The 25,620-nt window shown below is 39.6% G+C and overlaps 1 protein-coding gene and 1 pseudogene across 5 annotated transcripts in view; one reads left to right on the top strand and one right to left on the bottom strand.

Annotated features, from left to right (window-relative positions):
- GFOD2 (Gfo/Idh/MocA-like oxidoreductase domain containing 2) overlaps positions 1 to 25,620 on the bottom strand; it is a 79,826-nt gene that overhangs the window by 34,266 nt on the left and 19,940 nt on the right. The window contains exon 1 of one of the 5 annotated variants that reach the window (XM_074202256.1): positions 1,138 to 1,385. The exons of the other annotated variants lie outside the window; for them this stretch is intronic. The gene's annotated coding sequence lies outside the window, so the exon portion shown is untranslated. Of the gene's footprint in view, positions 1 to 1,137; positions 1,386 to 25,620 lie in introns of those variants that run through there. 5 annotated transcript variants of the gene reach the window in all.
- On the top strand, positions 21,676 to 21,988 carry LOC141506964 (mitochondrial import inner membrane translocase subunit Tim10 pseudogene; annotated as a pseudogene).

Below are 25,620 nucleotides of genomic sequence, written 5' to 3'. Positions count from 1 at the left end.
TGATTAATGATCAAAGGATATAAACAGGAAGCTTTTGGAAAAAAGATATCAAAGCTAAATAGTTTTAAGAAAAAATGCCCTAAAAGTATCAATCATTATTGATTAAAGAAATGGAAATTAAAACAACTCTGAAATATCATCCCACACTTATCAGATTAGCTAAAATGATAGGAGAAAAGGATAAATGTTGAAAGGAATGTGGAAAAGTTGGGACTCTAATACATGTTGCTGGAACTGTGAACTGACCCTACCATTCTGGAGAACAATTTAGAATCATGGCCAGAGTTATAAACCCTTTGATCCAGCAATACCACTCTTAGATGATCAGGGGAAAAGGTAAAGAACCTATATGTTGTTTTTGTCTTAATTTGAGGGGGTTACATTTGAGTTCCAAGCTGTTCCCTCCCTCCTTCTCAACCCCAAATTAGAGAAGGTCAACATTTGATAGAGATATACATATAAATCTATAAAAATACATGGTTCCATATAGCAGTTTTTTCTCTGGAAGTTAAGAAGATCATCTTTCATAGGTCCTTTGTAATTGAAACACTTACATTCTAAAATACACAGCACCTTTCTCTTTATGGTGGCAAAGAACTAGAAAGTGCCAGTCAGATGGGGAATGGTTGAATAAGCTGTGGTAGATGATTGAGGGAATAATGAGGTTAGTTCCAGAAAAGCATGGATAGACTTGTATGAAATAATGCAGAATGAAAGGACCAGAACCAAGAGAATGTTGTATACAGTAATAGCAATATTGTTTGGAGAGTAACTGTGCATGACTAAGTTATGGACAGTCAAATCAACTATGAAGGACTTAGGAAGGAAAATGCTATCCACCTCCAGGGAAAGAAGTGACCTATGGAAGTATATACTGTATAGTTCCTCATATATAAGGATATCCAATGCCAGTCTTTTCTAATTTGGGCTTGGGAAGAAGGGAAGGAGGCAAACAAAGGTAACAAAAAAAATAAGTAAAAGTTTTAAAAGTAATCTATAATGGCTAAATTTTTCTAGGAATTGAAATTTGCACTCTTCTCTTTTTGAATATCAGTACATTTTTCCTTTCCAGGCCTGTTACACCTCTATAATTCACCATAATCTCTCAAAGATCATGGGCAGTACTTCAGCACTCACATTCATCAGTCCTCCACAGTGCCAGGCACAGACCTGGCACATAATAGCCATGCTTTCTGATGTCTAGTTGACTTGCATTCACACCTGCCAGGTACTGTTTTGCTACAGCTTTTTATGTTAGGTTTCAACTTTATTAACCATTTTTGTTCAGTCAGAAACAAAGTCTAAGAAATGAATAGTTCTGACTTTTTCTTTTCCATTTAATTATTGCAATCCTGGGTGGTCCTCTTTTCCTTCTTTGATTTTCTTTTCCTCAATAGCCTTTTCTGGTTACTTTACAGGTATTCTAGAAAACTGAATATTAAGAACATCTAATCAATGAATAAGCAAAATGTCAACTCAGTTTTGTAAATTTTATACATTTGTGAACATAATAGCCCAGGAAAAAAGGGGGATTGTTATTAGGTATTAAGGTATTTAATTTAATTGTTATCAGATATTAAGGTAATTAAGTAAAGTATTGTTCTTAAAGGCAAAATCAAAGGACAGAATTAGGAGCAATGGTTAGAAGTTATAGAAATTTAATTTGACAATCTGTATGGAAAAACTTCCTAAAAATTAGCACTTCCACAGGAGGTAGGGAGTTCTCCATTACTAGTGATCTGTCAGTGAAGGCTAAAGGATCACTATCAGGCATATTTTAGAACCAAAAAGCAATAATTGTAAAGGCAGAAAGGATGTTGGAGTCCAAGTCCCCTTATTTTATAGACAAGGACAAGTTTGGAGAGCTTAAGTGATTTGCCCGAAGTCCCCAGAGTTAGAAAATTCAGAATCTGATCCCAAGAGTCTCCTGACTTGAAACCCAATATACTTTCCCTTGGGTCATGCTGCTTCTTAGATACCTGATGCCACATTTGGCTTCTCAGAGTTCCATCTTATTGCTCTATACTTTCCTCTTTCAGTCAACTACCTGTTCTCATTTCATATTTCAGCAGCAGAAAGCAGTAACTCTTAGTTACTCATTTTTTAATGAAATGGACCTTAAAAGGGACTTTATCAGCATCTGTTAAGTAGTATCCCCAACTTCCTAATGTGAAGAAGTCAGACAATGTGATGAAAAGAAGGTTTTAAGCAGGTTCTGCAGTACAACTGCTTACAACTTACTCCTTTTATTGGAGGTACCCAGAATCAAAGAATTTGAGACCTGGAAAGAATTGAAGATCATCTCTCTGACCCAATCAGGCAGGGGTCATCCAATCTTTGCCCTGCACTACTAAGTGCTATGTAAATGTTAGCTGGTATTTTTTTTAAATTTATTTTTATTAAAGATATTATTTGAGTTTTACAATTTCTCCCCCAATCTTGCTTCCCTCCCCCCCCCACGGAAAGCACTCTGTCAGTCTTTACTTTGTTTCCACGTTGTACCTTGATCCAAATTGGGTGTGATGAGAGAGAAATCATATCCTTAAAGAAGAGAAGTCTAAGAGGTAACAAGATCAGACAATAAGATATCTGTTTTTTTCTAAATTAAAGGGAATAGTCCTTGAACTTTGTTCAAACTCCATAGCTCCTTATCTGGATACAGATGGCACTCTCCTTTGCAGACAGTCCAAAATTGTTCCTGATTGTTGCATTGATGGAATGAGCAAGTCCTTCAAGGTTGAACATCATCCCCATGTTGCTGTTAGGGTGTACAGTGTTTTTCTGGTTCTGCTCATCTCCCTCAGCATTACTTCATGCAAATCCCTCCAGGCTTCCCTGAAATCCCGTCCCTCCTGGTTTCTAATAGAACAATAGTGTTCCATGACATACATATACCACAGTTTGCTAAGCCATTCCCCAATTGAAGGACATTTACTTGATTTCCAATTCTTTGCCACCACAAACAGGGCTGCTATAAATATTTTTGTACAAGTAATGTTTTTACCCTTTTTCATCATCTCTTCAGGGTATAGACCCAGTAGTGGTATTGCTGGGTCAATGGGTATGCACATTTTTGTTGCCCTTTGGGCATAGTTCCAAATAGTTAGCTGGTATTATTAAGTGCCTACTATGGGTCAGGCACTGTGTGAGGCCCTGGGGATGCCAAGAAAGGCAAGAGGAGCTCCCAGACAAATGGGAAAGAAAAGAAGGGAACTGGGAAGCAACAAGGCACAAACTGCACATAGGATACACTAGAGCCACACTCAGAAGGCCCTCACATTAGCACACACTGGGACACTTCTTTTTCTTTTTAAAATTTTTTTCTTATTATTATTTTATTTGTTTCCAATTATATACAATAGTAGTTTCTACCTATTTTTTTTTTGTAAGGCTTTGAATTTTACAATTTTCCTCCTCCTTTTCCTTCCCTCCCCCAGTCCCCCACAGAAGGCAGTCTGATAATGTTTACATTGTTTCCATGTTACACACTGATCGAAATAGAATGTGTTTAGGGGTGGCTAGGTGACTCAGTGGATAAAGCACCCGGGCTGGAGTCAGGAGTACCTGGGTTCAAATCCGGCCTCAGACACTTAACAATTACCTAGCTGTGTGGCCTTGGGCAAGCCACTTAACCCCATTTGCCTTGCAAAAACCTTAAAAGAAAAAAAAAGAAATTGAATGTTTTGAACTCAACTTGTATCAATGTATACCATGGAAACAATGTAAAGACTGACAAATTGCCTTCTGTGGGGGGGGGGGGGGTGGGGGGAGAGAAGTAAGATTAGGGAAAATATTGTAGGACTCAAATAAAATCTTTAATTAAAAAAAATTGAATGTGTTGAGAAATCACAACCTTAAGGAGAAAATAAAATATTAGGGATAGCAAAATTATATAGTACATAAGACTTTTTTTTAAATTGAAGGTAACAGACTTTGGTCTTTGTTTAAACTCCACAGTTCTTTCTCTGGCTACAGATGGTATTCTGCATTGCAAGTACTCCAAAATTGTCCCTGATTATTATTGCACTGATGGAATGAGCTAGGCCATTAAGGTTGATCATCGCCCCCCATGCTGCTGTTAGGGTGTACAATGGAAACACTTCTTAGAGAAGTGGAGTCACTTCAAATTTGAAGCCAGGGAAGCCAGGAAATGGGAAGGAGAAAGGAAAGAACTTTGGACTCAGATGACGGTCAGTGAGAGTGACCAGAGATGGTGCAGGAAGATTGAGTATCTTGTGTGAGGAAGAGCATGGAAGTCACTGTCACTGGATTAGAGTATAATGTGTGAGGGAATTGGAAAAGGAGGAAGGCACCAGGACATAAAGGCCTTTGAACTTAAATCTGATCCTGGAGACAATAGGAACCCAAAGGAATTTATTGAATGGGGGTTATGAACCTGCACTTTAAGAACATCAGTTTGACAACTGATGAGCAGGGAGAAGGGAGACCAAAAGGCCCTAAAAGCTTATGTTGATGGAGATAGAAAAAGGCACATGAGAGATATTAAAAAAATAAACAGACAGAAATTGGCACCAGATCTGTTATCAGGGGTGAAAGGAAGTGAAGAGTTGAAAATGACATCTAGGTTGTGTGACTGGGAGGATGGGGTCAACCTTCAACAATAATTAAGATGTTCAGAAGAGGGGACGGTATTGTGGGAAAGATTATGACAAGTTCTGGATACAATAATGACTATAGGAAATCTAGTTCCACAAGTCCAAAACACATTTGAAGAAGTTCGACTGAAGATCAGTAGAGATTAGGGATGAATAAGTAGATCTGAGAATCAACAGTAAAGAGATGTTAACTGAATCCATAAGAGCTAATGAAATCAAGGAGAGAAGAGGACTCAGGACAGAACCCTAGGGCATACCCAGGGCTGTCTTAAGAGTGACTTAGAAAACAATAAGTTAGAGAAGAAGTAATCAGATAGGTAAGAGGAGGAGAGAATAGGATCATAAAAACCTAGAAAGAAAATAGCATCAGGAGAGTGAATTTGATTAAAGAATGCAAATTAAAACAACTCTGAGGTACCACCTCACATCTATCAAATTGGATAAGATGGCACGAAAGGGAAATGATCAACAATGGTGGAGGGGATGTGGGAAAACTGGGACATTTATGTACTGTTGGTGGAGTTGTGAACTGATCCAACCATCCTGGAGAGCAATTTGGAATTGTGTCCAAAGGGCAACCACATTGTGTATACCCTTTGTTCCAGCAATACCACTACTAGGTCTGTATCCAGAAGAAATCTTTAAAAAAGGGAAAAAAGGATCCACATGTACAAAAGTATAGCACCTTAAGGCAGCTTTGTGGCAAAGAACTGGAAATTGAGGGGATGCCCATCAATTGGGGAATGGCTGAACAAACAACTACATGAATAGAATGGAATACTACTGTGCTATAAGAAATGATGAGCAGGCAGATTTCAGAAAAACCTAGAAAGATTTTAGATGAACTGATGCTGAGTGAAGTGAACAGAACCAGGACAACATTGTACACAGTAATAGCAATAATGTGATAATCAATTATGAAAGATTCAGCAACATAGTGATCAAAAACAATTGTGATGGAAAACAACATGCACATCCACAGGAAAAAACTATGAAGTCTGAATGCAGATCAAAGCATAATACTTTCACTTTTAAAAAAATTTTTCTTTCCATTTTCTTTCTTGTGATTTTTACCTTTTGCTCTGATTCTTTTTACAATGTGACTAATATGGGGTTATGTTTAACATATATTAACATATTTAGCATTTCATGTATAACCTGTAATAAGACTGCTTGCTATCTTGGGGAAAGAGAAGGGAAAGGAAGGATGGAGGAAAATTTGGAATTCAAATCTTTAAAAAGTGAATGTTGAAAACCATCAACAAATAGGGGCAGCTAGGTGGCGTAGTGGATAAAGCACTGGCCTTGGAGTCAGGAATACCTGGGTTCAAATCCAGTCTCAGACACTTAATAATTACCTAGCTGTGTGGCTTTGGGCAAGCCACTTAACCCCATTTGCCTTGCAAAAAAAAAAAAACCTAAAAAAAATAGAAAACTATCAACAAAAATAAAAATTTTAAAAGAAGAGAGTGGTTGATAGTGTCAAATGTTGCAGAAAGATCAAAAGGATGATGATCAAGAAAAGGTCATTAGATCTGGCAATTAGGAAATTTCTGGGTTATATGACCAACACAAAGAAGTACTAGACATTTTCTTTACTCCTCAGGACTTCTCAAGCTTCTCCATGACAGAAATTATGAAACAAAGATAAAACAATTTCAGCTATTTCCTTGGTCTAAGACATCATGAGCCCAAAAGATTTAGAAAAATTTATGAGCCAATATCTCTTGAGCTTGCTCAACATCTCCTCCCTCAATACCCTCGGCACTACACAAGCCACATTATAGTATACTCCTGCCCTACAAATGGCAGAAATTTGCTGGAGTCTCACTAGCTGGTGCTAAGGTGATAGATATCCTGTGCTATAGGAGAGTGAAGGGCTAGAGAAAAAGGGGCAGGACACATGACTTGGCTTGACAGAGAGTTCAACCTCACCCCCCCCCCCCCAACCCTGCCACTTCTTGGGATACTCTTATTCCAAATATCAAAAGTCCTCTCAATATGACAATGCTCTGAACTGCTGGGCCAGAGGACAGAGTAACAGAGGGAGCAAGGCAGGACACTGGATGTGGAGGGTATGTGTCATTCCACTGAACCTGAAGGAAAAAACACAGCTTCCAGTTGGGGACAAGTCTGTCCCCTCCCTCAAAAGTCATTTGGGACAGACACCTAAGCTGGTGAACTAAGAATTTTCCAGTGTTGCAATGCTTGTTGATATGCTTGGAGTTCTCTTACCTCCCCATTCCCACAACCTCCCAGGAAAAACCTACTGTTGGAAGGGAGGAAGTAAGAAAGTGAAAAAGAGAAAACAGGGATTTGGGGGGAAGAACTGAAATGACCAAATATCTGAGAAAGAAACACAATGACCTTAAGCAAAGGCAAGTAAGTCAGGTAATAAGCAGAAGCAAATATGGCCTCCAAATCCCATAAATGAGTTCAAGTATCCAATAATAAGTACTGCAAAATAATGGAAATGATGCCATACTTGATGAGAACAAGAATTTGAGAACAAAGAATTACCACATACTAAGAAGAGAAATCAATTCTGAAAACAAAATTTATAGCCTGCACAGCAGAATGGGCAGAACTGAAAAAAATAAACTGAAGCTATGAGGGCAAGAATCACCAAAGAAACAAAAGGGAAGACAATTTATTGGAAAAGCAAATTAAGAAATGAGAAGCAAATCTAGAGGAAGAGAAGCAAAAACATTTTAAAAACCCCACAAACTCAGGGGCAGCTAGGTTGAGCAGTGGATAGAGCATCATCCCTGGAGTTAGGAAGACCTGAATTCAAATCCAGTCTCAGACACTTTATAATTACCTTGGCAAGTCACTCAACCCCACTGCCTTGCAAAGAAAAACACAATCTGTAAAAACACTAATCTTGAAGACAGGATATAGCTTGTTTAGTTATTTGGATCTTATCTGACTCTTCATGACCCCTTTTAGGATTTTCTTGGCAAAGGTACTTCTCCAACTCATTTTACAGATGAGGTAAACCAATTAGTGACTTGACTAGGACAGTAAGTGCCTGAGGCTGGATTTGAACTCAGAAAGCTAAGTCTTTTGACCCCAAGTCTGGCATTCCATCCACTGACACCTTGTTGCTCAAAATTTGTTATTTGTTATTCACTTATCTTCAACTCCTCATGACCCCATTTGAGATTTTTTCCAGGCAAAGCATTTAGAGTGGTTTGTCCTTTCCTTTTCCATAAGAAGGTATCAAGATTATGAATGAGCAAATTAGATTAAGTGACTTACACAGGGTCACACTGCTACTAAATGTCTGAAGTCAAATCTCAACTCATGAAAATGAGTCTTCCTGGCTACAGACTTAGCATTACATCCCTAGCTGCCTGGTCAGAATGTATAGAGACAACCTCAGGATTACAGATCTCCCCAAAATCTGAAAACTGTAATGTAAAGAAGTATATATATAAGAAAATTGACCAGAATTTCTGAACGTGAAAATAAAATAACAATTGAAAGAATTCAAAGGTTACCTCTAGGAACAAACCCAAAGTAGTATACTCCAATACATATAGTGGTTAAATTTAACAATTCAATTCGGAAACAAGTTCTGCAAGTAACCAGGAGGAAGACCTTCAAACACATAGGAAATGAAATCTGAATTCTGTCTTTAAACAGAAAATTCAGGAAGAAATTAAAAATGTATTCCAAACAATTTAGGATGCAGCAGTTCAGGGTAATCTATTCTGCAAATCTAAGCTTAACCATAAAGTCAAAAAGATTATAAAGCAATTTTCAAAACATTCTTAAAGGGGCGGAGCCAAGATGGTAACAAGAGTGGATCTTGTCCTAGGTGCTCTCTCATAAATCTTTGAAACTAAGGACTCTAACTAAACTTTCAAGAGACAGAACCCACAGAGGTACCCAGTGAGGCAGTTCTCCTACTCAAGGTAACCTGGAAAAGAGCAGAAAGGCTCTGTTCCCAGGGGTCAGAGGGGTGGTCCACCAGAGGGGTGGCCCGCCAGAGCCAAAGAACTTCAGCCACCAGGAAGCCCCAGGGTGCTGGGAGCCGCAGCTCACAGCAGGGGGGAGTCTCCTGAGCTACGCCCCAGGGAGCACCAGGCACAAATTGGGGGAACAGCCGGGGTACCTCTGCCAGAGCAAGCACGTGAAGCCCAGCCCTCAGAGCACACAGAGAGCAGTGTGGCCACTGCAGCCCAGATTCAGGAAACAGAAGGAGGCAGAGCTGGTAAGCAGGAGCCCCCAGGGCATGAGCCCATTGAGCCTAGGGAGGGGAGTGAAGAGAGAGAGACTGCCCAGCTCTGTCCTCTGCCCCTGGAACAGGACTCTGGGTTCTGACCACATTCAGATCCTGATCGCAGTCCAGGGCCCCCCACAGAACAGCAGGGCCACCCCCAACTCAGCCCCGTGGCAGAGGGGGGCGCTTATGGTCATTCATAGACCATGAGGGAGGACAGAGCCTCACACACTGAGACCCTTGTGGGAGTGTCCCAAAAGCTCAGGAAGCACCCCCAAAACCAGGCCCAGGCTGGGAAAATGAGCAAGCAGAGAAACAAGAGAAACACCATTGAGAAATACATTATCTATGAAACCAAGAAGAATCAATATACTCAGTCTGAAGATGAGGAAGCCCAAGCTCCTACATCTAAAGACTCCAAGAAAAATAGAAATTGGGCTCAGGCTATGACAGAGCTCAAAAAAAGACTTTGAAAATCAAATGAGGGAGAAGAAAAACTGGGAAAAGAAAGGAGAGAGATGCAGGAAAAACATGAAAATGAAGTCAGCAGCCTAGTCAAGGAAATCCAAAAAAATGCTGAAGAAAATAGCACGCTAAAAACCAGCTTAGGTCAAATGGATAGAACAGTTCAAAAAGTTATTGAGGAGAAGAATGCTTTAAAAAGCAAAATTGGTCAGATGGAAAAAGAGATAAGAAAACTCTCTGAGAAGAACAAATCCTTCAGACAAAGAATAGAATTCAGGGAGATTGATGAATTTACCAGAAATCAGGAATCAATGCTTCAAAACCAAAAAAATGAAAAAAATTAGAAGAAAATGTGAAATATCTCATTGAAAAAACAACTGATATGGAAAACAGACTTAGGAAAGATAATTTAAAAATTGGAATACCTGAAAGTCATGATCAGGAAAAGAGCCTTCACATCATTATCAAAGAATTACTACAGGAAAATTGCCCTGATAATCTAGAAGCAGAGGGCAAAATAGAAATGGAGAGAATCCACCGATCCCCCCGAGAAAGAGATCCCAAAAAACCAACCCCTAGGAATATTATAGCCAAGTTCCAGAACTCCCAAGTCAAAGAGAAAATATTACAAGCAGACAGAAGGACACAATTCAAATATCATGGCGCTGCAGTCAGGATCACACAGGACTTAGCAGCAGCTACATTGGAAGATCGTAGGGCTTGGAATATACCAGAAGGCAAAAGAGCTTAGAATGCAACCAAGAATCAAGGCTGAATGTCCTCTTCCAGGGAAAAAGATGGACTTTCAATGAACCAGGGGAATTTCAAATGTTCCTGTTGGAATGGCCAGAGCTGAACAGAAGGTTTGATCTTCAGATACAGGACTCAGGTGAAACATGGAGATTGGAAGAGAAGGGGAAAATATGAGGGACTTAATGATGATGAACTGCATATATTCCTGAATAGAAAAAAATAACACTGATAATACTCATATAAACTTTCTCAGTTAATAGAGCAGGTAGAGGGAGCTTTTATACTTGAAGCACAGGAGAAAGCTGAATTCAAAGATAAAATATGGTGTAAAAATGGAGTCAATAGAAAAAAGGGAAATATAATGGGAGAAAGAAAAAGGAGAGGGGGAATAGGCCAAGATATTTCACATAATAAGATTTTTCTTTATTACAATGAGCTACTGCAATGATACGGAAGGGGGGAAGGCAAGGGGGAACGAGGGAATCTTTGCTCTCATCAGAGGTGGCTAGGAGAGGAAACAGCAAATATACTCAATGGGGTATAGGCATCTGGAGTAAGAAGAAGGGGGGGCAGGGGGAAGTGGGGGGTGATGTGAGGGATGGAGGAGAGGATGGACCATGGGGGGAGAGTGGTCAGATATAACACATTTTCTTTTTTACTTCTTGCAGGGGCTGGGATTAGATGGCCTGTCTGGGACCATAGGGCCAGGTGGATGCTGGGCCTAAGGGGTGGTATGGGGGCTCAGGGCCTCTTGGCCCCGGGGCCAGGGATCTGTCTGCTACACCACTGAGCTACCCTACAGCAGAGTCAGAGTGAAAGGAGAGAGAAAATATAGTACATGGTAGTGGAGAAGTACAAAAGGAGGGAGTTGCGATCAGCAATGGCAACAGTGGAAAAATATGGAAGTAACTTTTGCCATGGACTTATCATAAAGAATGTGACCCACTTGCGACAGAGTTGTTGGTGTTGGAACAAAGACTCAAGCACATTTTTTATTTTTATTATTTTGGGGGTGTACAGGGCAAATGGGGCTGGGTGGCCCACCTGGGGCCACATAGCAGGGTGATCATTGGGTGTCTGAGGCCGGATTTGGACCCAGGTGCTCCTGACTCAAGGACCATTACTCTGTCCGCCACCTAGCCACCCCCCTACTATTATTACTATTTTATTTTATTTTGGGGTTTTTTCTTTTTTTTGGTTTTTGCAGGGCAGTGGGGTTCAGGCAGCTTGCATGTCACACGGCTGGGTGATTGTTGGGTGTACGGGGCCGGATATGGGCTTGGGTGCTCAAGACTCCAGGGCTGGTGCTCCATCTACTGCGCCATCTGGCCATACCTACAATTCTTACTATTATTTTTTTTTAATTTTAATTTTTTTCTCTCCCCTTTACTTTATCACTCAAGTGAGTCTATATTTTTTGGGGGGGGAGGGGGGTATTTTCTTTACTCTTAAACAAGAATATTTTATTAAGGTATAAAAAAATTTGTACAAAATGAGAATAAATATTAAATATTTCTTTTGAAATCTTTTTTTAAGGGTAAATATTAAATATTCAAAAAAATTCTTAGAAAACCAGTCTTTTTTTTTTTAGGTTTTTTGCAAGGCAATGTGGTTAAAGTGGCTTGCCCAAGGCCACACAGCTAGGTAATTATTAAGTGTCTGAGATCGGATTTGAACCCAGGTACTCCTGACTCCAGGGCCAGTGCTTTATCCACTATACCACCTAGCCACCCCTAGAAAACCAGTCTTGAAGATATTATTTGTTTCTTAAACATCCCAAACAACAGAAATGAGTGAACAAATACAGAAGCCCAAGATAACAACAGCAACAGAGTGATAGTAGAGGGTCCTTTTTGCAAGGTAATCAGGGTAATCACCTGCCCAGTCTCACTAACAGCTAGTGTTAAGTGGCTGAGGCCACATTTGAACTCAGGACTTCATGGTTCTAGGGCCTGTTCTCTATTCACTGGGCCACTCAGCTGCCCCAAAAGACTTTATTCTAATAGTGTGAAAGCAGAAGTTGGGTGTAGGTAATGATGGAGGCAGGCCTGGGTCACAGTATTCAGAACTGGGCAACATCCTTCATACAGATCCTTCCAACCAGTAATTCAATGTTTAATGGATCTAAATTGCATGGAAGGGAGGAGGAGAAGAGGAAAGAACAGAATGTGTTAAATTAACAGATACCAATGAGGTTAGGATGACCTTTGTGGTTCTTAGGATGACAAATGCCTGAAGGGGGACGGGGTGAGGAGTGAAGAAAGAAGGAAGGAGGGGAGAGAAGCCTTTTGGTGGTGAAACGGATTCTCTCGATCAATGTTTCTATGATTGAAGAGTGATGTTCTGTGAAGGAAAATGGGAACCCTGTGGGAGGCAGCCCAGTGGATAGAAATGACCTTGGAAACAGAAAGGGTCATGTGCTGCCTCTGACACAGGCCTGGGCCAGTCCCTTAACCTCTCAGGGCTCTGTGTCACCCTCTAAGGCTCTGTATATAGCATATGACTAATACGGAAATGTTTTGCAGGATTCCATATGTATAACTAAGATTACATTTCCTGTCTTCTCCTTGTGGGGAATGGGCAGGAGAGAGGGAGAAAATTCAGATCAAAATTTTAAAAAAGCAAATGCTAAAAATAAATAACACTTTTAAAAATGACTATATGTTGCAGAGAAGGTCCTTACCTGCAGTGGAAAAGGAAGTTTTCCCAGAGAAAGAATTGTGGAGTTTGAACAAAGACTATTAACTTCAATTTAGGGGGGAAAACCCATTATCTTAGGTAATTTTGCTATCTCTTTTACTTTATTTTTCTTCCTTAAGGATATGATTTCTCTGTCATCACATTTAACTGATATCAATGTATACCATGGAAACAATGTAAAGACTAACAGACTGCCTTCTGTGGGGGGTGGGAGGAGGGAAGCAAGAATGGGGGGGAAATTGTAAAACTCAAAATAAATAAAATCTTTCTAAAGAAAAAGAAACAGAAAAAAAAGAAAAGGAAGTTGTTGGGTTTTTTAAATTTAAGACAATGAGGTTAAACATGACTTGCCGAAGGTCACACAGCTAGGCAATTATTAAGTGTCTGAGGCTGGATTTGAACTCAGGTTCTCTTGACTCCAGGGCTGGTACTCTATCCACTGCACCACCTAGCTGCCCCAAAGAGGAAATTTCTTTAACAGAGTTTCCTGTAACAATGCAGTCCAATTTCTATTCCTATTTTCCATACCACAAATTTTTGATAATTCTTTTGCAATCCTATGCTTTTCATACATTTAGAAATATTATTCTGATAATAATCATGCTTAACCAGACTGCCAAAAGGGGACACAGTCCACACAAAAGGATCCAGAAACTTGTTCTCCTCCCACAATGAACAGAAGATCTGTTAGAATACTGCAATATCCTCATCAGTTTCCCTGAATTCTGAAGCCACTGTTAGTCTCACTCCCATGTAACTGTCCAACTGATAATCCACCTTTAGAATCAAATACAAATTCCTCTGGTATTGAAAGTCACAAATCTGGAATTTTCTCCCTCATCTCCAGCTCCTGGATCTCCTTCCACCTTCTACAGAAAGGAAAACACTAGAATTAAGAATAGGAAAGCCTTTCTCTCCAATCAACCTTGTATACTGCTTACTTAGCCCACTGTCTGGACCATAGTATTGGCACTGCCAACCATACACCAGGCTGCCCTGCCAACTGTCACCAGTGAGCCTCATTATTTCTAACACAGGCATGTCTCCCAGGCCAGGACTGTCTGCCTTCCTCACCTCCACCCCTGGAGCTCTTAGCTCCCTTCAAGATTTGGTTCAAGTTATAGCTCCTTCAAGCTGCTTTTCTTTAATGTCTCCCACCCCCCCTAAAGAAAACTTTGGAGTCTCTGGTTTTTTGTTTTGTTTTTTCCAGGTCAAACAAAGGGCATTTATTTGGGGGGAGGCAGCAGCTCAATGAAGGTGATGGTGAATTTTTAAAGGGTAGAGATGAGGGAATCAGGGAGACATAGTTGCAGGGGATTAACTCAGAGAGCAAAAATGAGGTAATTAAGGACATAGATGAGGGGGCTAATTCAAAGACTTAATCCTCCTGAAAGCACCTTTATTTATTTTTGAAAACATCCTGTATTTCCTTCTTGGTGAACCCAGTCATCATCATTAGCATGTATTTGACTTTCCCAGGGTCCCACTCCAGGTCCCTCACTAAAGCTGCACCCCACCACAGTCTCCTGAGAGCAGATTCTGCCTCGTTTTGATGGGTTCTTTCTGCTCCACTGAAGCACTGCTCTCCCACTACAGCACCAGCATAACTGGAATTTGTTCAGACTGCCTGGTCAGGGAGGAAAGGCAAAAAACGAACTGGGGGAATTAGTTACCCTATTAGTTTAGAAAATATAAGGGTTGGGGCGGCTAGGTGGCACAGTAGATACAGCACCAGCCCTGGAGTCAGGAGTACTTGAGTTCAAATCCAACCTCAGACACTTAATAATTACCTAAGCTGTATGGTGACTTGGGTAAGTCACTTAACCCCACTGCCTTGCAAAAACTTTAAAAAAAATTAAATATAAAGGGTTCAGAAAGGAATACAAAAAAATATATGGAACTGATCCATTATCCATTTTGATTTCTCTCTCATTTCTAAGCACAGACATCTGGTGGGTTGATAGACTCAACTAAATTGTACACTTTTAGAATTAGCTATGCTCGTGGTTGTTAGAAAAAAAACAGTAAAATATTTGAGAATAGTCACCTAGTAACCCTAGTTTGGAAATGTTCCCATCTATTTTTCTTTAGCATCTAGAGAAAAGGTGGAAAATAATGTTGACAGAGGGCAGGGCTCCTCCGTCTCCACTGGCTTCAAATGGAACATGCACTGACTCATTTCCTCTCACCTCCCCATTGAAACCTACTTGTTGGACAACTGCTACTTCACAGATGGGGCCTGGAGAGCAATATAATCAACTCTAAATGTAGTCAGCAAGCATTAGGCACCTCTTCTATACCAAATGGTCCTGATCTTGGAAATGGGTTTTAAGGATTCCATTCCTCCTAGAACAGCACTTCCATCAATCTAATTCATTAAACCTTGACGTTCGATCAACAAAATGGTAGGGGCAAGGTGGTATCATAGGAAGCTAGAAAACCTGGGTTAAAGGAAATTCTAGAATTAAGAGCTCAAATAGAACATAAACATCATCTCATACAACTCATTTTCCTAGAAAAGAGAAATAGGGGCCAGAGAAGTGAAAGGACTTTGTCCAAAGGCCACAAAGAGAAGACATATTTGTTGACTGTCTAGTTAAATTACAATTCCATAATTTATTAGCTGGGAGATTTTAGGCAAGTTACCTTACACCTGCCTGAAGCCTTTTCCTCATCTTTAAATGGAGGATAACTTGAGGGAGTAGAAATCACTGACATTCTGTAATCCACATCTCTCTTTTTTATAAAAGGGGGGCTCATGAAAATAGGGCTCCCTCTCTAATGGATATCTTAGTTTGATACTTACAAAGAATAACAGAGTCCTTCCTAAAATTTTTGCTTAAAGGCCCAGAGTTTAATCACATGTCATTGACAGAAGGGTTAAGAATGGAAGAAGAAAAATAAAAAAACTAGAAAGAACTGAAGGCATTATATTTCATTGTTGCTGAACCTCTCTGGGCCTCAGTGACTTCACCTGTAAAATGAAGGGGGTTAGCTTGCTCAATCTGTAATCTCAGTTCTATATTTTATAACTAAAACTTTTATATTTGGAGAATACCACTTATACCCATTCATAAATACTAGAAATACTTTCCAAATGGCATTTGTGAATGGATTATCAGATAAATCTGAGGTTTCATGCTGTTATATATGGCAAATTGGCCTTGCAAACAGAGAGGTGTGGGTTCAAGTCCTGCCTCTGACCCTGGGACCCTGGTCAAGTTACTTAATCACTGTGTCCCAGGCAACTCAAAGGCTCTAAGTAGCATAGCAGGTGCTTCAGTTCCCTACAACAATGAAACATAGGTCTGATAAAGAGCACATTTTGTTTGTGGAAAAGGAACTGAAATTTGGTGGAAGACACCTTGTACAATTTACTTTTTAAACAACCCTAGTAGGTTTGGAGAGTCATTGGTATTTAGGATAGGGACTCAATCTTGGGTGTGTAAACTTGCTTTTTAAATACTTTAATAACTCTTTCAGTAAAAATTGATTTTTATTGTAATCCTATGTATTTTATTTCATAAATATAAAAATAATATTTCAGAAAAGGTCCGTAGGCTTCATCAGATTGTCAAAGGGCTCCATGATTTTAATTAAGTTCCTTCAACTTTAAGAACTGATTGAGGAGATGGCTGATACTATGAAAACAAATGAACATGGAAGGAAGGAGTCTAAACAGAGAAGAACTGAAGGTATAGACCGAGGCAAGCCTCTCTGAAAATAAAAAGTATTTGGAGACTCATCACCCATCTCTCTGCGTGTGCCACTGAGTCTGAGGGAACTAGATGACTACGGATGGTGCAGCCGAGCCAGAACTGCTTTTAGCTAGGGTCCGCTGCCAGAATTACCTTTCTGGACCAGAAACAAAAAAGATTTGTCTACAACCTTGGCACATCTAAGCCTACTTGAGCTCAGCAGACCAAGAGCTAGTTTCGATCTTCCCCAAACACACCTGTCAAAACATGAGGATCAGATATACAAAGGGAAACATGTACCACACCTACCTGCCGCCACCAATTCCTTTCAACGTGATAGGCTGACAAGACTACCACTTAAAAGGAATATGGGTGTGTATGATTACTGACAGGAATAGTCTGGGAGAGTACTTCACACATTAGTAATTTTCCTCTCTCTAAAGCCAATTTCTCTAGACTTAGCTAGAGACAACATTCCAAAACACAAATACCAGGAGACTCTTATTCCTGAAAGAGACAGGCAGTTTTGTTGATGTGTGTGGGACTGATCTAGAGTCCCTTATCTCTCTTCCCTTCCCTCTGTGGCCTGGCACCGCAGTACCAGACAATTATCCCAACCCCCTTATTCCCTTTCCACAATTTGTGGGCAACTATGGTTCAAAATTTCCTGGCTATACCTATAGAACAGGGAGGAGGGGTGGGAAAAGATTGGGAAGATGGTTAAAGACAGAAGGCTCCAAATGGTAGAATTTAACATTTTTCCTTTCATTTTTGCTATGATCTATTGAGAGTATAATGCCTTTCTCTTCTGAATGGGGGGGGCAGGGTCAATGAGATAAAGAGAAGTGGAGAAGACGGAGAGAGAAACAGAAACAGAGAGACAGAGACAGAGACACAGCGACAAAGACAGGGATAGAGACAGAGACAGAAGGAGAAAGGGAGGGAGGGAGGGAGGGAGACAGAAGCAAGAGCAGAGGCTAGAGGCAAGGATTTCCTATTCTCATAATTAAGTGATATTACAAAGCAGCTAGGTGGTACGTGGATAAAATGTTGGGCCTGGACTCAGGAAAAATCTGATCCTGCCTCAGAGATTTACTAGCTGTGTTATACTAGGGAAGTCACTTAAATTCTGTCTGTCTTAGTTTCCTCATCTGTAAAATGGGAATAATAGCCACCCCTATCTCCCATGCTAGTTGTAAGGATCAAAAGAGACAGGACTCGTGAAGCCCGCAGTGCAGTGTCAGCTGTAGCTGATGAATGTTGGTTTCCTTTCTCATTCTAGTCATCATTATCATCCCCTCCCCAAATTCTGAATGCCACTCCAAGTTCATTTACTTATTGCCACTGTTTATTGCACTAACAGGACAAGTGTCCTCTGGTGACCAGAGAGGACAACAACAGGGATAATCCAGGAGGTGTTCCCTGATGGGGAGGACTTCTGGACTAACAAGGGGCCTTCTGAAGACAGTACCTGAGTTGCCTACAAAACAGTGACACTTCAAGTGTCACACAAAGGTCACAGGTCTCACTATTACTACAAAGTACTTGCTATTCATAATGATTTGACTCTGGTTGAGTGAAGAGAAGGCTGGGTCTGGAAGACATGAATTCAAGATACTTATTAACTTGTGACCCTGAGCAAGTCACAAAACTGCTGTTTGCCTTAATTCACTGGAGAAGGAAATGGTAAAGTTCTCCAGGAGCTTAGCTAAGAAAACCTTATGGACAGTATGGCCCATGGGGTCATGAAGGGTTATACATGAATGAACAATAAAATTTGATCATTCCAAAATACCTGTAATGTGATAAGTAATGTATTATTAAACTCAGGAAAAAGAGATTCCAAGACGAAATGACTTGTGGAATATAAGCCTCACTAATGAAAAGGAGACCCTGAGCTTGCACTAATTAATGCATTGGGGTGGTCAAAAAAGAAGCATTCATTAGGTTCAAATCAGGGCAAGAGAAGAGAGGAGAAAGAAAAGTAAAATGCACAGACCTCCCATCTAGCAAATTTCTAAGAGGCAGAGTTTTTTTTAAATTTATTTTTAAAAAATTCTATTTGTTTAAGGCAATGGGGGTTAAGTGTTTTGCCTAAGGTCACACAGCTAGGTAAATATTAGGTGTCTGAGACTAGATTTGAACTCAGGGCCTTCTGACTCCAGGACTGGTGCTCTATCCACTGCACTATCTAGCTGCCCCCTAAGAGGCAGAGTTTGAGAGACACAGGTTAATTCCAACTGATATTAAGAATAACAGGTTCTAACTGGCTCCAATTCTATATAAACTCTTTGGAAAAACAGGTGAAGCTGGAACTCTGTCTAACTCTTTCTATGAAACCAATATGGTGCTGATACCTAAACCAGGAAGAGTTAAAACAGAGAAAGAAAATTATAGACCTATCTCCCTGATGAATATAGATGCAAAAATCTTAAATAAAATCTTAGCAAAACAATTATACCAAGTTATCACTTGGATGATACATTATAATCAAGTGGGATTTATCCCAGGAATGCAGGGTTGGTTCAATATTACTAAAACTGTTAGTATAATCAATTGTATATCAACAACAAACCTATCAGAAATCATATGATCATATCAATAGATGCTGAAAAAGCTTTTGATAAAATACAGCACCAATTCCTATTAAAAACACTAGAGAGTGTAGGAATAAATGGACTGTTCCTTAGAATAATTAGCAGTATCTATGTAAAACCATAAACAAGCATATTCAATGGGGAGAGGCTGGAGGCATTCCCAATAAGATCAGGGGTGAAACAAGAATGCCCATTATCACCACTACTATTCAATATCATACTAGAAATGTTAGCTTCAGCAATTAGAGAAGAAAAAGAAATTGAAGGAATTAGAACTGGGATGGAAAAGACAAAACTCTCACTCTTTGCAGATGACATGATGGTATACCTAGGGAATCCCAAGAAATCATCCAAAAAACTACTGAAACAATTAGCAATTTTAGCAAAGTTGCAGGATGTAAAATAAACCCTCAAAAATCCTCAACTTTTCTATATATGACTAGCAAGATACAGAAGGAAGAGCTAGAAAGAGAAATCCCATTCGAAGTAACCTCAGACAATATACAATACCTGGGAGTCTATTTGCCAAGGCAGACTCAGAAACATCTTGAAAGCAATTATAAAACACTTCTCACACAAATTAAATCATATTTAAATAACTGGGCAAATATCAACTGCTCATGGATAGGTAGAGGTAATATAATAAAAAATCACAATTCTACCAAAACTAAACTACCCGTTTAGTGCCCTACCAATCAAAATTCCAAAAATTTACTTTAATGAGTTAGAAAAAGTTATAAGTAAATTCATATGGAAAAATAAAAAGTCAAGAATTTCCAGGGATTGAATGAAAAAAAAAGTGCAAAAGAAGGGGGCTTAGCCCTACACGATCTAAAATTATATTACAAAGCATCAGTCATCAAAACTGTCTGGTATTGGCTAAGAAATGGAGTGGTGGACAAGTGGAATAGACTAGGTGCAATAGCAGGAAATGATTATAGTAATCTGCTGTTTGAAAAACCCAAAGAGTCCAGTTATTGGGATAAAAACTCTCTCTTTGATTAAAAACTGCTGGGAAAATTGGAAGTTAGTATGGAAGAAACTTAGAATATTAGACCAACACCTCACACCCAATTCCAAGATAAGATCCAAATGGATACAGGATTTAGACATAAAAAAACAACACTATAAGCAAATTAGAAGATCAAGAACTAGTTTACCTGTCAGATCTATGGAAAGGGAAGCAGTTTATGACTAAGGAAGAGATGGAGAATGTCAATGAAAACAAACTAGATGATTTTGATTACATTAAATTAAAAAACTTTTGCACAGATAAAACCACTGCAACCAAGATCAACTAATACTTCTGACAAAGGACTCATTTCTAAAATATACTGAGAATTGAGTCATATTAAAAAAAAAAAGCCATTCCCCAGTTGACAAATGGTCAAAGGAAATGCAAAGGCAATTTACAGATGAGGAGATCAAAGTAATCCATAGTCATATAAAAAATTGCTCTAAATCATTTTATTAGAGAAATGCAAATTAAAGCTTCTCTGAGATACCACCTCACACCTCTCAGACTGGCCAATATGACCATAAAGGATAATGATCATTGTTGGAAGGGTTGTGGGAAATCTGGGACACTATTACATTGTTGGTGGAGCTGTGAACTCATCCAACCTTTCTGGAGAGAGATTTGGAACTATGCCCAAAGGGCAGCAAAGATGTGCATACCCTTTGATCCTGCAATACCTCTACTGGGCCTATACCCTGAAGAGATGATGAAAAAGGGTAAAAACATCATTTGTACAAAAATATACATAGCAGCTCTGTTTATGGTGGCAAAGAATTGGAAATCAAGTAAATGTCCTTCAAATGGGGAATGGCTTAGCAAACTGTGGTACATGTATATCATGGAATACTATTGTTCTATTAGAAACCAGGAGGGACGGGATTTCAGGGAAGCCTGGAGGGATTTGCATGAACTGATGCTGAGTGAGATGAGCAGGACCAGAAAAACACTGTATACCCTAACAGCAACATGGGCGTGATGATCAACCTTGTTGGACATGCTTATTTCATCAGTGCAGCAATCAGGGACAATTTGGGGCTGTCTGCAATGGAGAATGCAATTTGTATCCAGAGAAAAGAATTGTGGAGTTTGAACAAAGACCAAGGACCATTCCCTTTAATTTAGGGGAAAAAAATGATATTTTATTGTCTGATCTTGTTATCTCTTATACTTTATGTTTCTTCTTTAAGGATATGATTTCTCTCTCATCACATTCAATTTGTATCAATGTACAACATGGAAACAATGTAAAGACTGACAAATTGCTTTCTGTGGGTGGGGAGGGAAGTAAGATTGGGGAAAAATTGTAAAACTCAAAATAAATAAAATCTTTAATTAAAAAAAAAAGTAACAGGTTCTGGGGGAAGCTAGGTGGCGCAGTAGATAGAGCACTGGCCCTGGAGTCAGGAGTACCTGAGTTGAAATCCTGCCTCAGACACCAAATTACCTAGCTGTGTGCCCTTAGGCAAGCCACTTAAACCCCATTTGCTTTGCAAAAAAACAAAAAAAAATAATAAAATAGCAGGTTCTGCTTTGGCTGCCACTGTCCTACACTTCATCTAGGACCAAGGAAGCCTGAACCAGCATGGTCTGAGGGATTGTGATGGATGCACTTAGGGCCCAACTGTTGGCGGCTGAGCTGGAGGTGGAGATGATGGCTGACATGTACAAAAGGATGAGCAATGCATGCCACCAGAAGTGTGTTCCTCCTCATTACAAGGGAGCCAGACTTTCCAAGGGTGAATCTATGTGTCTGGATCAATGTGTCTCCAAGTTACTTGGATATCCATGAGCGAATGGGCAAAAAACTAACAGAGCTGTCCCTGCAGGATGAAGACCTGATGAAGAGGATGCAGCAGGGCTCAGGGCCCTCACCCTTTTTGCACTTGTTAATAAAAATATTAGTGTCTATATGAAAAAATATGAAAAAAAAGAATGGCAGGTTCTGGGGCAGCTAGGTGGCGCAGTAGATAGAGCACCAGACTGGGAGTCAGGAGGATCTGAGTTCAAGTTCAAGTCAGACACTTAATAATGGCCTAGTTGTATGACCTTGGGCAAGTCACTTAACCCCATTACCTTAAATAAATTTTTTTTAAAGAAAGGTTCTAATGAGCTCTGAGTCCTCCCTGGTGGGTGAGGATCAAACCAGGAAGCAGTGGCATTGGGACCCTAAATGAAATATCCTTTCTCAGCTTCAGCTGTCTCTAGAATGAAAGTCTTCCAAAGCAGCTGCAGAGAATGCTCTGGCTCAAGCTCCTCCAGCAAGCCTAAGCCCCTGCTCTACAGTTGAGGACACTAAGGAAGTCCACAGAAGGGAAGGGTCCCATCCAAAGCACGCAGGAAATCAAGCAGGAGAACGGGCTCACAATGCAGTGCTGCTGACTGTACATCATGGTTGATTCAGTGCTCTATGATTGAGCAAATTCTTACCCACTAAACCTCAGGATCCAATATGAAATCAACAGTCTGAGATGCCAAGTTTTCAGAATTTCCTGAACACCTGCTTTGTGCTTAGCACTGGGTATAACTCAAGAGATTTAAAATGAGACAGAAAGCCATGGACCGAACCAAAGGAAGAGACAGGTTGCATCTGTGCCATGGGTTGGACCATCAGGAATCCAGTCAAACATGCTTTCTATGAGATGAACAAATAGATCAGAAGAGATCAACCTGGCACAAAAAAATTATTCTAGAGATGTTATCACTGAATCAAGTCCCTTTTCCAAATTGACCTCATCACTCAGAATCAGGAAGATAAGGTCTACTCCAAACCATCTATCCTGCCAGAGAAGCTCCTCCCTGCCCATACCATCAGTAGCATTCCCTCTCCAGCTCTCTTAGAGCTGAGAATATATGCTTCCCCCTCATTTTTGTTATCCCTAACTACAATGCATTTTATTTTCCTTTAATGCTTCTACCTAGAGGCCACAATAAGCCCAGGAAGCTGAATTTTATCTGATACACATGTGAAATGCTCTCAAGAATGTTGAAATGCAAGTCAGTTTTTTTTCCTGCTTTTCTTTCTAACTCTAAAAATCGTAATCTCAGAAAGACAAATGTAATGACAAAAAGTCAATAAGGATTTATCAATAGCTTCCTGTATGTCTATCAGATACTGTGTTAGACACTAGGGAAAAGAAGACATAAAAGAAGGTGCCCCTCAGGCCCTTCCATTCTGAGGGAACTGGGAGCTTTCCTATACAAAACAGCCAGAGGTGGGGGGTGCTAGGTGGCGCAGTAGGGATAAAGCACTGGCCCTGGAGTAAGGAATACCTGGGTTCAAATCCAGTCTCAGACACTTAATAATTACCTAGCTGTGTAGCCTTGGGCAAGCCACTTAACCCCGTTTACCTTGCAAAAACCCCAAAAAAAGAAAAAAAAAGAGCCAGAGGTACAAGCAAGCAGCTGAAGGGGTCAGAAGGGGCTGATGGAAAAGTTAGTACTGGGGCTGAGCTTGGAAGGATGAGAAGGAGCTTCGATTCTGCATGAGAGGAAGTCTGTGTAGAACCAGAGAGAAGAGATGAATTATGAGAAATGGAAAAAATTAAAGGGGAGATGGTCTATTAGTTTACAATATAAACAATCTATGAAATAAGCGAGCACAATTCTTGGCTTAGTAAAGAAAGCATTTACTGATGCTCAGATCCAAATTAAATAAAAAAAAGAATAATACATAACAAAAATTAATCTCCCAAGGAAACTGTAAGAACATTTTTCATGAAGTACTGAATCTGAGCAACTATACAAAATGAAGACCATCTAGCACTGGCCTTAGCACAAAGGACAGAGAACTAGTTCTGGAGTCAGGAGGACCTGAGTTTTAAATCTGACCTCAGACAATTACTAGCTGTATGCCTCAGCAAGTTTGACTCATCTGTAAAATAATCTGGAGAAGGAAATACAAACTACTTCAGTTATCTTTGCCTAGAAAACCCCAAATGTAGTCAAGAGGAATCTACCACAAACAATAACAACAACAAAACATAACCTTCAGGGTGACACCAACTCTTTCCCATCCTTTATTCTCCATGTCCCAGATTTTTGGAACAGAACCTTCAGAAAAAAAAAAAAAAAAAGAAGATAGAACCAAAGAAGAAAATAACCAAATCTTCACTAATAAAGCTGTAGCACTGCCCAGAGTGAGGACATAGATCATGATCAGTATATTTGGGAGACAGAATAGATGATAATCTTAAGGCTCATAACAAATAAGAGTACAGAAGCAAATAATTCATTTGTGTTTATGGCCAAAAAAAAAAATTAAAAGAATGTCTGGCATGTCAGTTAGTGGGCAATTGTTATTCAGGGTTGGCCTTTGCAATTCTGTTTTAATTTTTCACTGTGACCATAAGTAACTTAAAGAAATTAAGAGATTTTGTTTTGCAAATGAGTTTGAAGAAATACTACAATGCTCTTCAAACTACACCCAAAAGGCAATAAAACTGTGCATACCCTTTAATCCAGCAATTCCAATAGTAGGTCTGTATCCTAAAGAGATCATAAAAAGGAGTAAAATCCCATGTGTACAAAAATATTTCTAGCAACTCTTTTTGTAGTGTCAAAAATCTGGACAATGAAAGCAACAATTGGGGAATGATGTGATGGAGTACTATGGTTCTGTAAGAAAGATGAGCAGCTGGACTTCAGTAAAGGCTGGGGGCGCCTAAGTGGCGTAGTGGATAAAGCACCGGCCTTGGAGTCAGGAGTACCTGGGTTCAAATCCGGTCTCAGACACTTAATAATTACCTAGCTGTGTGGCCTTGGGCAAGCCACTTAACCCCATCTGCCTTGCAAAAACCTAAAAAAATTTTTTTTAAAAAGTTAAAAAAAAAAGACTGAAGAGATTTGCATGAATTGATGCTGAATGAAGTGAGCAAAACCAGGAGAACACTGTACAAATTAACAGCAACATTGTGTGACAATCAACTGTGATGGATTTGCTCACCTCGGCAATTCAATAATAAGACAAACTGTGATGTAAAGTACCATCCACATCCAGAGAAGGAAATATAGAGTCTGAATGCAGACCAAAGCTTATTATTTTCCATTTTAAAAATTTGTATTATATACTATGTCTTTTTTTCTAATTTTTCTCCTTCTATTTGGATTTGATTCTTCATTCACAATTCACATTTAGTATGAATCTATGTTTGGCATAATTACACATATAGAGCCTATTTTAGATTGCTTTCTGTTAGGGGAGGGGAGAAGGGAAGAGAGGGAGAAAAAGGTAAAACTCAAAACCTTGCCAAAAAATGATTGTTGAAAACTATCTTTACATGTAGTTGGAAAAATAAATTTATTTTTTAAAAAAAGGAAGAACTTAAGCTGTGTGACCTTGGGCAAGCCACTTAACCCTATTTGCCTTGCAAAAACCTAAAAAAAAAAGAAAAAAAGAAAGAAAATGGGGGCAGCTAAGTGGTACAGTGGATAGAGCCCCAGCCCTGGAGTCAGGAGGACCCAAGTTCAAATCTAGTCTCAGATATGTAATAATTGCCTAGCTATGTGACGTTGGGCAAGTTACTCTTAACCCCACTGCCTTAAATTA

The sequence above is a fragment of the Macrotis lagotis genome, chromosome 1 (assembly GCF_037893015.1).
Source record: "Macrotis lagotis isolate mMagLag1 chromosome 1, bilby.v1.9.chrom.fasta, whole genome shotgun sequence".
In the NCBI taxonomy this organism is placed as follows: Eukaryota; Metazoa; Chordata; class Mammalia; order Peramelemorphia; family Peramelidae; genus Macrotis; species Macrotis lagotis.
The sequence above is the reverse complement of the archived record's forward strand: the minus strand, read 5'-3'. Positions and strand labels throughout refer to the sequence as shown.